The following is a 14,087-nucleotide window of genomic DNA, read 5'->3' as shown; positions in this document are numbered from 1 at the left end:
GCCGGGCAAATGCATCGGATTTGTGCGAATTTGAGCTGGGCGGTATCGGTTTTCAGCGATAATGGAAATTGAAGGCGCCCAGCTCAAAAATGAACAAGGCATTTGGTCATGGGAGGGGCCAGGATTCGTAGTGCACTCGTCCCCCTCACATGCCAGGACACCAACCGGGCACCCTAGGGGCACTTGTAAAAAGTAACAAAAAAAATTAAAATATCTCCCAAGTCCATAGCTCCCTTACCTTGGGTACTGAGCCCCCCAAATCCCCCCCCAAAACCCACTCCCCACAACTCTACACCATTACCATAGCACTTATGGGTGAAGGGGGGCACCTAGATGTGGGTACAGTGGGTTTTGGGGGCGGTTTGGAGGGCTCCCATTTACCAGCACAAGTGTAACAGGTAGGGGGGGGGATGGGTCTGAGTCCACCTGCCTGAAGTCCACTGCACCCACTAACAACTGCTCCAGGGACCTGCATACTGCTGTGATGGAGCTGGGTATGACATTTGAGGCTGGCATACAGGCTGGCAAAAAAAAGTTTTTAAAGTTCTTATTTTTTGGTGGGAGGGGGTTAGTGACCACTGGGGGAGTCAGGGGAGGTCATCCCCGATTCCCTCCGGTGGTCATCTGGGCAGTTTGGCCACTTTTTGGGGACTTCGTGAAAAAAAAGGGTCCAAAAAAAGCGGCCCAAATTCTTGCTTCTGCCGCCCTTCTTTTTTCCATTATTGGCTGAGCGCACCCATCTCTCCTCAGCCGATAAACACACCCCAGTCCTGCCTTCACCATGCCCCCAACACGCCCCGTCAACTTTGTTCGTTCCTGTGACAGACTGCAGTTGGAGGTGCCCAAAATCGGCTTTCGATTATACCGATTTGGGCGCCCATGAGAGAAAGGCACCCATCTCTCGATTTGGGTTGAAATATGGGCGTCTTTCTCTTTCGAAAATAAGCTGGATAGTGCCCCACTGCTAGTCAGAGAAACAGAAACCTCATCACTAAAGGCACTTGTCCACTGAGCAAAGACTTTGGGCCCGATATTCAGCTGGTGATGGGCAACACATTTGCTATCCGCTGCAGGTGATAAACCCAGACATTCAATGCTGGACCGTATCCGGTGACCGGCATTGAATATCTGGGTTTATTTTTGCTGCTAAAAAGTTGACTGGCTATGCTGATATTTAACGCTAACCGGTTAACTTTTTAGTGGTCAAAGATAGGCCTACTTTTTAGTGACCTATTTTGACTGCTCAACATAGCCAGTTTGGTGCCGAATATCTGTGTCTAACTGCTAACCAGGATATTCATAGTAACATAGTAGATGACGGTAGATAAAGACCTGTACGGTCCATCCAGTCTGCCTAACAGGATAAACTCATAGTAAAAGCTATGATGAGATAGTACATACAGTACATATACTTGATCTTGATAACCAGTTATCTCCCACCAAATATCTGCAGTTAAATGCTTAAATGCTATTTAGTCAGCCAGGAGCCATTCCTGGTCGTTTACATAGTTTTGATTAACGAGTGACTCTATATAACTTCTGAACTGTAAGTATTCAGGGTTTATTTCTCAGGAGATAGTTCAATAAAGAGTTCATGATGAGGTGATAGATTTTGAACTTACTGTCAGGGGCAGTGGAACACATTTTTTGGTGGGAGGAGCCACACAAACCAATCTCTAGCCCCACCTCAAGCTCCCTTGTTGTAGATACTGTGTTGGAAAAAATATTGGTTGGGCCATGGCCCCACTGGCCCTCCCCATTCCACTGCCTGTGCTCTGAGTAGCAAATATTCTTGTAGGACAAAAACCATCTATTGCCAAGCACAACATATTATGGCACCTTCATGATTGAAGGACTTTCTCAGTCTTCGGAAGAAGAAACTCATTTTTCACCTTGCTAGTCTCAATATTTCATTTTACCAGTCACTGAACAAAATCACATCTTGATCTCCACCCATATTGTAACTGACCATAGTTCAAGAAAGCCAATGTATACTTGAGAAATAATAGGGCCCAGTTTTTGTCATTAGTAACTAGTTATATGCCACCAGGTTCCTTATTGGTCGTCTATAGTTGGGCATGCAATTTTGGGCATGGATCACAGATCTGCACATAAACTAATTAACCAGTTAGGCAATAACAATCAGTTATTGGTGTTAACAAGCACTTAATTGGCAGTAATTAGGAGCTATACATGGATCTGCATTATGACCTTTCTGAATTCAAGAGAGCTTGGGACAAGTACATAGGATCTCTAAGGGAGTAATAGAGAGAGCAGATGGCATGGATGAGCAGGCTGGGTAGGCCATATGGAGGGGCATAATTGAATGAAAACGTCTATCTCCATGGGCGTTTATCTCCGAGAACGGGTCCGTGAAGGGGCGGACCAAACCGTATTTTCGCAAAAAATAGACGTCCATGTTTTATTTGACAATTTGTGAGCTGGGCGTTTTTGTTTTTCAGCGATAATGGAAAATGAAAGCGCCCAGCTCAAAAACAAATAAATCCAAGGCATTTGTTCATGGGAGGGGCCAGGATTCGTAGTGCACTGATCCCCCTCACATGCCAGGACACCAACCGGGCACCCTAGGGGGCACTTTTACAAAAACAAAAAAAAAGGTAAAAGAGCTCTCAGGTGCATAGCACCCTTCCCTTGTGTGTTGAGCCCCCCAAATCCCCCTCAAAACCCACTGCCCACAAGTCTACACCATTACTATAGCCCTAAGGGGTGAAGGGGGGCACCTACATGTGGGTACAGTGGGTTTGGGGGGGTTGGACGACTAATAAGCATTAAGCAGCACAATTGTAACAGGTAGGGGGGGATGGGCCTGGGTCCACCTGCCTGAAGTCCACTGCACCCCCTAACAACTGCTCCAGGGACCTGCATACTGCTGCCAGGGAGGTGGGTATGACATTTGATGGTGAAAATAAAAAGTTGTGAAACATCATTTTTTTGTGGTGGGAGGGGGTTAGTGACCACTGGGGGAGTCAGGGGAGGTCATCCCCGATTCCCTCCGATGGTCATCTGGTCATTTAGAGCACTTTTTTGGGACCTGTTCGTGTGAAACAAGGGTCCAACAAAAGTGTCCTAAATTTTGCTAAAAACGCCTTTATTTTTTCAATTATCGCCCTAATGCGTACATCTCTCCTCAGCCGATAACCATGCCCCAGTTCCACCTTCGCCACACCTCTGACACGCCCCCATCAACTTTGTCCGCATCCGCGACGGAGTGCAGTTGAAAACGTCCAAAATTGGCTTTCCATTATACCGATTTATTCGTTTTTGTGAGATAAACGTCTATCTCCCGATTTGGGTCGAAATCTAGGCGTTTTTCTCTTTCGATTATAAGGTGGATGGTCTTTAACTGCTTACATTTTTTTCTATAACATGCATGCCTAAATTTCATAGCATGCAACTCCATAGGGGACCTAGCCATGGGAGGGGCATGAGCAGGTCAGGGGTGTTGCCAGAAATTAGGCAGAAGAAACATATACAAGAGGTGAAGGATCAGCACACTCTACAACTGTAGTAGAGTAAACCAAGAAGCAGGGTAAGCATGGTACTTCCAAAGACCATGAAGAAGACACAGAAGATGGCAGCAGATGATATTTATAAAGAAAACACCAAAAGGACTCGACACAGCAGCTGTTTTGGCGCCTAAATGCCTGTCTTAGGAGTCTACAGAATATATGATCAAATAAAACAATAGGTATACATAAATCAATAAAAAGATATGTATAAAATCATAGAATAAAGCTGGAAATGATCAAATGAAACTAATTTGCATACTTCATGAAAGACTTCAGCAGTGCCACTCGGTAAACATAGGTCAACCTCTTTGAGATTTAAGCACCATATTTGTCACTGGTCTTTTAATATGAAAGTACTACTGTTTCAATTGCATCTATTCAACAGTAAATCTCGTAAAGGTGTTTATGATTAACTTACCTTGTGCCAGCTCAGGAGACGTTCAACTGACATGATTCATGTTTCTCCATGTGCTTTTTCAAGGATATGCACCCACTCAACAACCCAGATCCATCCTGCCGACAAATCTCTCCTCTTGTGTTTCCAGACCTAGAACTGTGGCGAATGGATCTATGTATCCTGTTATGTTGCTATGTTTTATTTGGTTCATTCTGGTATATTGTCTTGTGAATCATATATTATAATTTTATGCTGAAGTACATCCAGAGCTCACCCCATCTAGTAGGTAGGAGTCAAATTTGAGCTCTTAACTGCAGATGAACACAAAGCAGACCAGAAACAACACACATGTTATCAGCCCAGGCATCATTCCCCCCTCCCTCCATCCCAACACAACACAAAATGTTTGGAATAACTCAACATCAAAAGTCCATACAAATGAAATGAATGGTGTATTGGGAAGGTATTGCTGCTTCTGTTTAGTAAAGATGTGGTGAGGGTCTGTTGGAGCAGAGGAACACCAATATTTCCTGGGGAAACAACATAGACTAGACAATCCAGAGATGCACGATGAAACTTCAGTCGATCTAGACCACTTACTGGTGAAGACTCGACACAGTACCGTGTTTCAGCTGGTAGCCTGCATCAGGAGTCTTTAAATGAAACACTATCAAAAGGTCAACGACCATAGGTTCAAAACAGTGTTTGAACTGCGGTTAGTTCTACCAAGGACTCATACATACTTTAGTCAAAGGTCTTTTTAAAGACCACATTTATCATGTGCTAATTAGCACATGCTAATTATATTCCTAATTGTTAGCATGCCTTAGTAAGCGGATCCCAAAGTGACTTGCCCAAGGTCACAAATTGACAGTGTTATTCAAAGTACTTAAGTAAAAGTAAAATAAATGTATATTTTAATACTTAAGTAAAAGTACAGTAAACACATTAAAAATTTTACTTAAGTGAAAGCAAAAAAGTTATTGCCTAGTATTATACTTTTAAAGTAAAAAGTAAAAGTACCCCAGTTACAATGGATGCAACTAGTGTTAACGTTTTTATCCCAGCAACTTTATTGCTCTACAACACTTTGCTTTCAGTAAAATAACATTTTTGAAAATTACTGTCACTCATGTAAGCGCACTTGTGAGTTATTAATCCAGCACAGCTAAAAAGGTGTTTGGCAACTGCAGTAAGAGGAAGTAGATTATTCAGTCTAATAAAAAATTCCTTCAAATCAAGCCAAGTTGCAATATTACTGATGTCTTCTGCAGGGGCTTAGCCAGACTTCAATGGGGGGGACAGAGCCCAAGGTGGGGGGCACATTTTGGCCCGCCTCCCTGCTGCTGCCCTCCCACTGCCACCTCTGCTCCCCCCCCCACCGCTGCCGCTGCCCCCGCCGCTGCTTCTGCTTTCGCTGGAAGGTACCACTTTTGCTAGTGCTGCTCCCGCTCCCCCCCTCTGCCGCTGGAAGGTACCTTGGCTAAAGCGTTTGTCCCATGCTGCTCTTACATTGCCTGGCACCCTGTCCTGCTTTCAGCGCTGTTCATGCTTGTTTTAACTGAGCATGCTCAGTTTCATTAAAACGAGTGTGCATGGTGCTGAAAAACAGGACAGGGCACCAGCAATGTAAGTGCAGCTCGGGACAAATGCCTTAGCTGGCGAGGGTTGGGGACCCCCGCCAGCCAAACTGGGGGCCCTGGAGCCAGTTTGTGCGGGGGGGGGGCCAGGCCACCATGGCCCCCGTACCTATGCCACTGGTCTTCTGACTGGGTCTGCAGATTTTGATTGAGGGAATCTCTGAAACACATGACTTCCATATAGCAAAGAATACTTTGGGGCTCATTTTCAAAAGAGAAAAAACATCTAAAAAGTGGCATAAAGCAGCATTTGGACATTTTTCTCACAAAACATTCAAATCAGTATTTTTGAAATCTATTTTTAGATGTTTTTCTATGAAGTCTGTCAGAAATGTATTCAAATCACAAGGGGGCGTGTTGGGGGCATTTCGAAGGCAGGATTAGGGCGTGCCTAACACTTGGACATTTTACAGCCATAATGGAACAAAATAAAAATGTCCAGGACATTTTGGTCTAGACCTGTTTTCAGAATGAATAAGGCACAAAAGGTGCCCTAAATGACCAATGGAGGGAAATCAGGGTTGACCTCTCCAATACCTTCCCCAGTGGTCACTGATTCCCCTCCCACCCCAAAAAATGTGAATAAAAATATGACTTACCAGCCTCTATGACAGCTGCAGATGTTAAAATCAGGTCTATTAGAACAGCATGCAGGTCCCTGGAGTAGTGTAGTGGTCAGTGTAGTACACAGTGGGGGACCCAGGTCCCTATCTCCCTCTACCTTTCACACTTGTGGTGGAAACTGTGACCCCCTCCAAAGGTCACCAAAACCCTATACCCACATATAGGTGCCCCCTTCACCCATAAGGGCTATCGTAGTGGTGTACCGAGGGGGGAAGTGGATTTTGGGTAGGTTTTGGAGGGCTCAGGGGACAAGATAAGGGAGCAAAGGTGAGATGTGTACCTGGGAGCATTTTTATGACGTGCACAGAAGTGCCTCCTAGGGTGTCCCATTGCTCTCCTGGGATGTCTGGGAGACCATTATACTTAAAATGCTGGCTCCTCCTACATCCCAATGGCATGAATCTATGTTTGCACCTATTTGGGTTTTTTTTTTTTTCAAAAATAGACCAAAAAACAAAATGTTCAAATCACAAAACCATGTTCAAAACAGTATTTTTTTAAAACCCCAAAACAGACGTTTTTTGAGAATGTGCTTATTTCCTATTTGGATTTTGGACATGTTGTGCAAAACGTCCAAAATCGAACTTAGATGTCATATTGAAAATTCCCCTCCATATCACCATTATTGTCCTTATTATCTGCATTAGAATTAGTGCTAATTTATTGCTTGCATCTTCATCTTCATTGTTATTATCATTATCATACTGTCCAATCACAAAGAAGGCTTTCACAAAGTTGGAATTGTAGTCTGTTCAAACAATTTTTCATCTGATGACAAACTCTGTTTGAATATCTTCGACAACTGATGCAAGAACATCAAATGTGTAGGAACCCTTCAGTCTTAAGGCCAGATAAACAGATTTCCTTTCTAAAGATGCTATCAATCCAAAAGACAGTCAATCCCAATGTAAAGTTTTCTATGGGATAACCAGTTCAACAAACACAGGCAACTCCACTGTTCTCATAGGCTGTGTTCCTTGAACATTAAAATTTAAGATGAGATGGTCCACTGTGTGGCAAGGTTTGCAATAACAAAACCTTGTTACCCGGTTTTGCTATTTCATTTGATTTACTGTGGAATCGCCAATTTATATCGCCCTTCCACTTTTACTTTTAACTGCATGCATCAGTTGTAACTGAGTAAAAGTAGTAAAAATTGACAAAATTATTACTTGAGTAACAAATATTCTCCTGTACTTCTTTACAAGTACAAGTAACAAAACTTTTATTTAAGTATAGTAACTAGTTACATTTACTTTGTTACCATACAGCATTGCAAATTGAGTGTCTATCCAGCTTATTTTCGAAAGAGAAAGACGCCCATATTTCAACCCAAATCGGGAGATTGCCATCCGTTTCCCATGGGCGCCCAAATCGGTATAATCTCAATTGCAGTCCGTCACGGAGACGAACAAAGATCACTGGGGTGTGTCGGAGGCGTGGCGAAGGCGGGACTGGGGCATGGTTATCGGCCGAGGAGAGATGGGCGTCTTTAGCTGATAATCGAAACAAGAAGGGCATTTTTGACGAGAATTTGGTCTGCTTTATTTGGACCTTTTTTTCAGGTCCAAGTCCCAAAAAAGTGCCCCAACTGACCAGATGACCACCGGAGGGAATCGGGGATGACCTCCCCTGACTCCCCCAGTGGTCACTAACCCCCTCCCACCAACAAAAGCCCACTTTACAAACTTCTTTTCCCAGCCTGTATGCCAGCCTCAAATGCCGTACCCACCTCCATGACAGCAGAATGTGTTCTATCCTCTGACAGCCTTTCCCTGGTTCTGATGTGGGTCTTGGGTGAGTGTGACACCTTTTTCTGTTAAGGGCACTGATGAGTCACATCAGCAATGCATTGTGGTGGGTGTAGGTATTGGGCTCTGTGATTCCACTAGCTTGTGTTAAATGCTCACGATGTTGGTAGTTGGTAGGCTCTACTCCCATGGTGCTTTTCCCTCTGCTTACTAGGTCAGAGTGTGCCCTGTTTTGTTTCTGGTAGTCCATGAGGTAGTGGCCATTTGTGTAAGACACTTTTAGATCCCTTTCATGTGTTAGCCACGTTACAGCACTTAGTTCTTACCTTGAATGTTGCTGAAAGAGGGCATTGTACACCATTCTGCCAGCTCGGACCTACTGCTAATCTCAGTACCAGCGAGACTCGTTGCCAGTGGGGCACAACCTCTGATCTGCAGTTAACTGTGAGTAAAGGTGCTTATTCAAATAAAGGACGTTTTCAGCGAGATTAGTCTTCAGGTGTCAACTGCTGTGCCAAGGTTCTACACCAGCAACAAGTCCTGTCCCTGGAGCACTTTTAATGGGTACTGCAGTGCACTTCAGGCAGGCAGACCCAGGCCCATCCCCTCACCTGTAACACTTGTGGTGGTAAATGGGAGGCCTCTAAAACCCACTGTACCCACATGTAGTTGCCCCCTTCACCCCTAAGAGCTATGGTAGTGTTGTACATTTGTCCCTCCCACGACCAAATGGCTTGGATTGGGACGTTTCTGAGCTAGGCATTTTTAGTTTCCATTATCGCAAAAAAAAAAAAAAAAAACGGCCATCTCAGAAGGGACCAAATCCATGGCATTTGGTCCGTCCAAACCGTATTTTCAAAACGAAAGATGGACGCCCATCTTTTTCGATAATATGATCTGTCCCGCCTCTTCACATACCTGTTTTCAGACATAGACACCCATGGAGATGGGCGTTCGCGTTCGATTATACCCCTCTATGTGGGGCAGGGAAAGGGGGAGTTAAGGCATAGTGAGGGCAGGAACCATATATTATACACATAATAGTGATATTCAGAATAACCTGTGCATTTACTTTAGGAAAAATAGTCCCAATGTAAACTGCATAGGAGCTCTATAGTGGCTGAATATCTCTCCATCAAAGAAAGTACAGATTTTCAGCACCACTTATGTTATAGCTCTGCTAAATATACATTTTTTTAAAATATGCCTTGGTAAGCATTTAAAATAACCCCCTGGCCTGACCACCTCCGCTGACAATTGACCCTGAAGGAACATGCCAGCAAGTTACGGAATGTTCACATTCATTTCAGCTGCTTCTCTGAGAAAAGCTTTCAATGGCTTTGCTAGAAATAGACTTAGAATCCAAAGAATTAAGCTTTCCCAGGTTTACTACTTCAGGGGCTGTGTGTTTAACAAAGACAGCTTGGTATCTATTCCCCCAGCTTTCTTCACACTGTCACTGCTCTTCTTCACTTTTTCTCTTGCTGATGTAACCAAATTGGTCAGCAGAGGGCGCTAAAGGAAAAGATTTTACAACCGTTGTAAACTAAATCAAGCATGATTTCACATGCTATTACTCGTTTTCATTATGCTGTCAAGAATGAATAAAGTTCTTTAAAAAAAAAGCATGACAAGCAAAGGGAGAGAAAAATTAGACTTTCTAATATTTACTTTGTACAATTCCAACTGAGCTGTTATCTCGCAGTTCATGAGCATTAGCAGAATCCTTAACGGGATTACCACCTGCTATTTAATCATGTCCGTAGTCTTAGATGTTTTTTTTTTTTAATTTAATTAGGAGCACTGTTAATCCTTGCAGAGCTTGCTGGTATGTTAATGATCTTTGACTTCAGCAACACTATTAACAAAATGCAATGTCAATAATAAGCAGAATCCATTTTGCTATTTTGTTATAGAAAGGGAAATGGTTGAAATCACGCAAATCTGAAACTTGGGAACAGCAGTGCCATCATTCCTGTTCATTCACCTCTCACACATATTCTGTCCACTTTCAGCTCAGAAAGAAGTTAAAGGCAGGACAAGGTAATATGGAAAATATTTAATTGATATAAGAATCTTTTGTTCCAGTTAGAGATGTGAAAACAATTCCAAGTCACAGCAAATATTTAAAAAAACATCATCTGATATATTTCCTGTGGATTTCGCAGCATAACCCTGAGCCCCCACATTCTATCCAATCCCAATCTCACACCCTGCTCTTTTGCTCTCCCACTCAGTTTCTGCATTCCTACCAGGGGCATAGCCAGATAGCCAATTTTGGGTGGGCCTGAGCCCAAAATGGATGGGCATGAAATTCAGCCCCTCCTCTGCTCTGCTCTCCCCCTACCCTCAAACACAAAATATTAAATACCTGAGCTGGTGGGGATTCTCAAACCAGCTGAAGGTTTCCTCCTCCTCCTCAGGCAGCCAGTGCTCTTCCAAACAGCAGCTAGCAGCACTTGACTTAGCTGATGCCTCTGCCAGTAGTCCATATATGCTCAGTGCTTCAGCCTGGTGAAAACTGAGCATGTGCAGAGGGGCCGGTGTGTAGTGCCAGCTGCCGTTTGGAAGAGCATTGACTGCCTGATGAGGAGGAAATCTTTAGCTGGTGGGGTTTGAGGATTCCCACCAGCTACAGCAAGAGCCACAATTTTGGGTGGGCCTGAGTACAAATTGGGTGGGCCACAGCCCACACAGGCCCACCTGTAGCTATGCCACTGATGCCTACCTAAGTCTTTAGTTCCTTGTCTCCCACCACCCCATGTCAATATCTGATGTTCTGTCTCCTGGCCCCTATTCCCAGAACTCACCTATCTACCTCCTTCCCCAGTATTTGTCTATGCCTCTCCCTCTCCCATCTGCCTGTCTCCTTCCTCAACATCCATTCTCTCTCCTGGTACCTGCCTTGAATCCTTTCCCAGAACCCCTTTTCTCGTCAACTCTTTCCCAGCATATACCCCTGCCTCTTCCTTCTCCCCTTTCCTAGCATCTTGTGCTGCCTCTCCGGTCCATCTACATCTGCTCTTACCTCTACCTCCCCTTAAAGAGCTAGAAGAAACAGCTGAATAATCACTCCCTCCACGCCACAGCATTTATCCCATCAGATTAAACTGTAGTACTGCAAACACGAGTACTTTCAGCTGTACTCGCGGGTGGGTCTGGAACTTCTTGTTATTATAACAGGAAGTTCTGGTCCCATCCTATCCACAACCTTTCTCACCTGCCGGTTCACTTGGTTAATGATCACATCCTTAGAGAGTTGTGCACTGACCAGTCTACCTCCTTTGATTATGTTCTGCAGCTGGTTCATAGTTGTGGCAGAGGGGCCCTGATGGCAAGGTGGATGTTGAATCGGCCTTTCAGTTACTGCCTGTATACCCATCTTCCTTCCCACTTTTGGATGTCTGTTTCAAAAGAGAGTACTATTTTGACAAGTGCATGCCCATGGGCTGTTTGATCTCTTGTGCTTACTGTGAATTATTCAATTCTTTCGTTCACTGGTTGAAGCACAGAGGGCAGACCTCATCGGTATAGTGCATTATCTCGATTTTCTGTTTGTTGGAAAGGTAGACAGTGGTTGTGCTCCATTAGTGGCCACTTTTATGAGGTAGCCAAGCACTTTGGGATTCCCTTGGTGGTAGACAAGATGGAGGGGCCAGTATTGGTGATAAACTGATGCAGTCATGATGGTTACCAGATGGTTACCTGATCTACCTCAGGTGCCAGAGTCTCTTGCCTCCTTGACTGAAAAAACTACGTCAGCCTTTTCTGTTTGGTTTTCCTTCTCAAGTCCTTGTTTCATTGTAAGGGGCAAATGGAGAGCTTGTGAGATGCTTAAATTTTAGACTGCATTCCAGCATTGGATCACATTCCTCCATGTCACTGAACACTTTTTTCAGTGTTGACACCCACTCTGCTATTTTAGCAGACACGAGAGGCACGATTTTTGGAGTCTCAGCCATCTTTTCTTTGTTATCACTGTCCCTGAGGCTTTGTTACGCCATCTCATCCAGGTCTTCATTGCTGGGCTCTATTGCAGTCTCTGCCAAAATTTCCTCAACATTGTCTTGTGTCATGTCCTCAAAGCCTTCAGAGATTTGTCATGCAAAGTGAATGATGTTTTTCCACATTTCTACTCGTGTTCTGCTACACCTTCAAATCCCTCAAAGTTCATTATGCAGTCCAATCAAGTTTTTTTTCAACAATTCTTTATAGTAGCCTGTGTGATGCCATCCCAGGCTATCCTGATATAGTCAATTAGATTGCGTATTGTCATTGTCTTCCAGTAGTCCAGCATGGCGATTTCCTCATTGGCATCTAGAGCTTTACATGCTTTGCTGTAAAGCTCCCACATGAAGTGGCACTTGAAAGCCTTTATTATTCCCTGATCGAGGGGCTGGATGATGGACGTTGTGTTCAGGGGAATGAAGAGCACCTAAACTTCGGAGTGTGCATTTTTGATTCTGAATGACACTGTACTGGTGCATTATCCAAAATCAGCAGTAACAGTCAAGTTTCTTATGGTGGAAATTCCATTCAACTTCTTGAACAAAACAGTTGTTGAACCAATCCCAGAATAATTTGGACGTCATTTAAAGCTTTGCGGTTCTATTTCCAATGGACTGGCGTACAGTTCTGGTTCTTTCCTTTAACAGCATGAGGATTTTCTGCTCTGTACACCATAAGAGGCTGGTATTTGTAATCACCCTTGGCATTGGTGCACAATAACAGGGTGGCACAATCTTTAAAAGTCTTAAAACCAGGGGCTTTGGCTGCCATTTTCGTTATATATGTCCATTTGCCAGCCTGTTTGTAAAACAAGTCAATCTCATCAACATCGAAAACCTGTTCTGGGACATAACCCTTTTCGTCTATCACACTTAGCAGGCATGTTTTTAATTCTTCTGCAGCATCGTAGCCTGTGCCACTTTGTTACTCTTAATTCTGTGCTCTCAGCACCTCAGCAGGATTCAGTTACAACTAATTTGTCAATTTTACAGCCCTAAGATAATACATTTAGTAGGTGGGTGTCTGGTCTAGTCCACTTTATTGCAATGAAATTAGCAAGTGAACTGTGTCTGAGGAAGTGTGATTCTGTGCAGACCCATCTATGTCCATTTGAGGGTATTGGATGAAGATTCAGATTTCCTGTGAAGAGAATGCATATTGCTTTGCAACCTAATTTTCAATCTTTTATTTATTTATTTATTTTATTTCTGACTAGTGAAAATGAAGAGCAGCTGTAGATTTTGTCATGACAAGCTCGCTGCCCAACACTACCTACAGTATTTCTGAATCATTTCCAAAACAGAATTGTCTTAGAGATGAAAACCCCTCATCTGGGGGAGTAAGGGAGAAAAAAGATTAATAAATTCCAAGACTTTTCAATTAAAAGAAATGCCATAGACATAGTTGTGCTGGTTTTTCAAGAATAAAACTAGTCAATATTCAAACCGATTTAAGCAGGCAGCAGAGGTGAAATGAGGAACGGATTGATGCAAAACTGCTGCTGCACTGTTGTGTCTTCCATTCATCACTAATGCACCATCTGAAGTAAACATCACCATTATCTTCATACCAAAACCATAAAATTATCACAATAATTTTATGGTTTTCACGGCGCCAAACCGCTCCGAGAAAAACTGCATTGGCTACCAATCAAAGAACGTATCACTTTCAAAATCTGTACAACTGTCCATAAAATTATCTACGGCGAGGCACCGGGATACATGACAGACCTTATCGACCTGCCATCCAGAAACACCACAAAATATACATGATCATACCTAAACCTCCACTACCCAAGCAGCAAAGGACTCAAATACAAATCCACCTATGCATCCAGCTTTTCCTACCTAAGCACACAACGATAGAACGCATTGCCAAAAGCAGTAAAAACTACGCTCAACCGCCTAAATTTCAGGAAAGCACTAAAGACAGACCTGTTTAGAAGAGCATACTCCACCGACCCAACATAAAAATACCTGGACACTTGCGACACAATGTAACCAAAGACCGTAACGGACATTACCTGACTCTTCTTCCCCCTTTCCCTCCCTAAGTTTCCTCCAATTGTACCACCATACATGTACCTCATTCTACCACAATATCACTTTGTACTCATTCATACTATGTATTTGTTCAG

This window comes from Microcaecilia unicolor, chromosome 5, assembly GCF_901765095.1.
Source record: "Microcaecilia unicolor chromosome 5, aMicUni1.1, whole genome shotgun sequence".
Classification (NCBI taxonomy): Eukaryota; Metazoa; Chordata; class Amphibia; order Gymnophiona; family Siphonopidae; genus Microcaecilia; species Microcaecilia unicolor.
Note: the sequence above shows the minus strand (reverse complement) of the source record.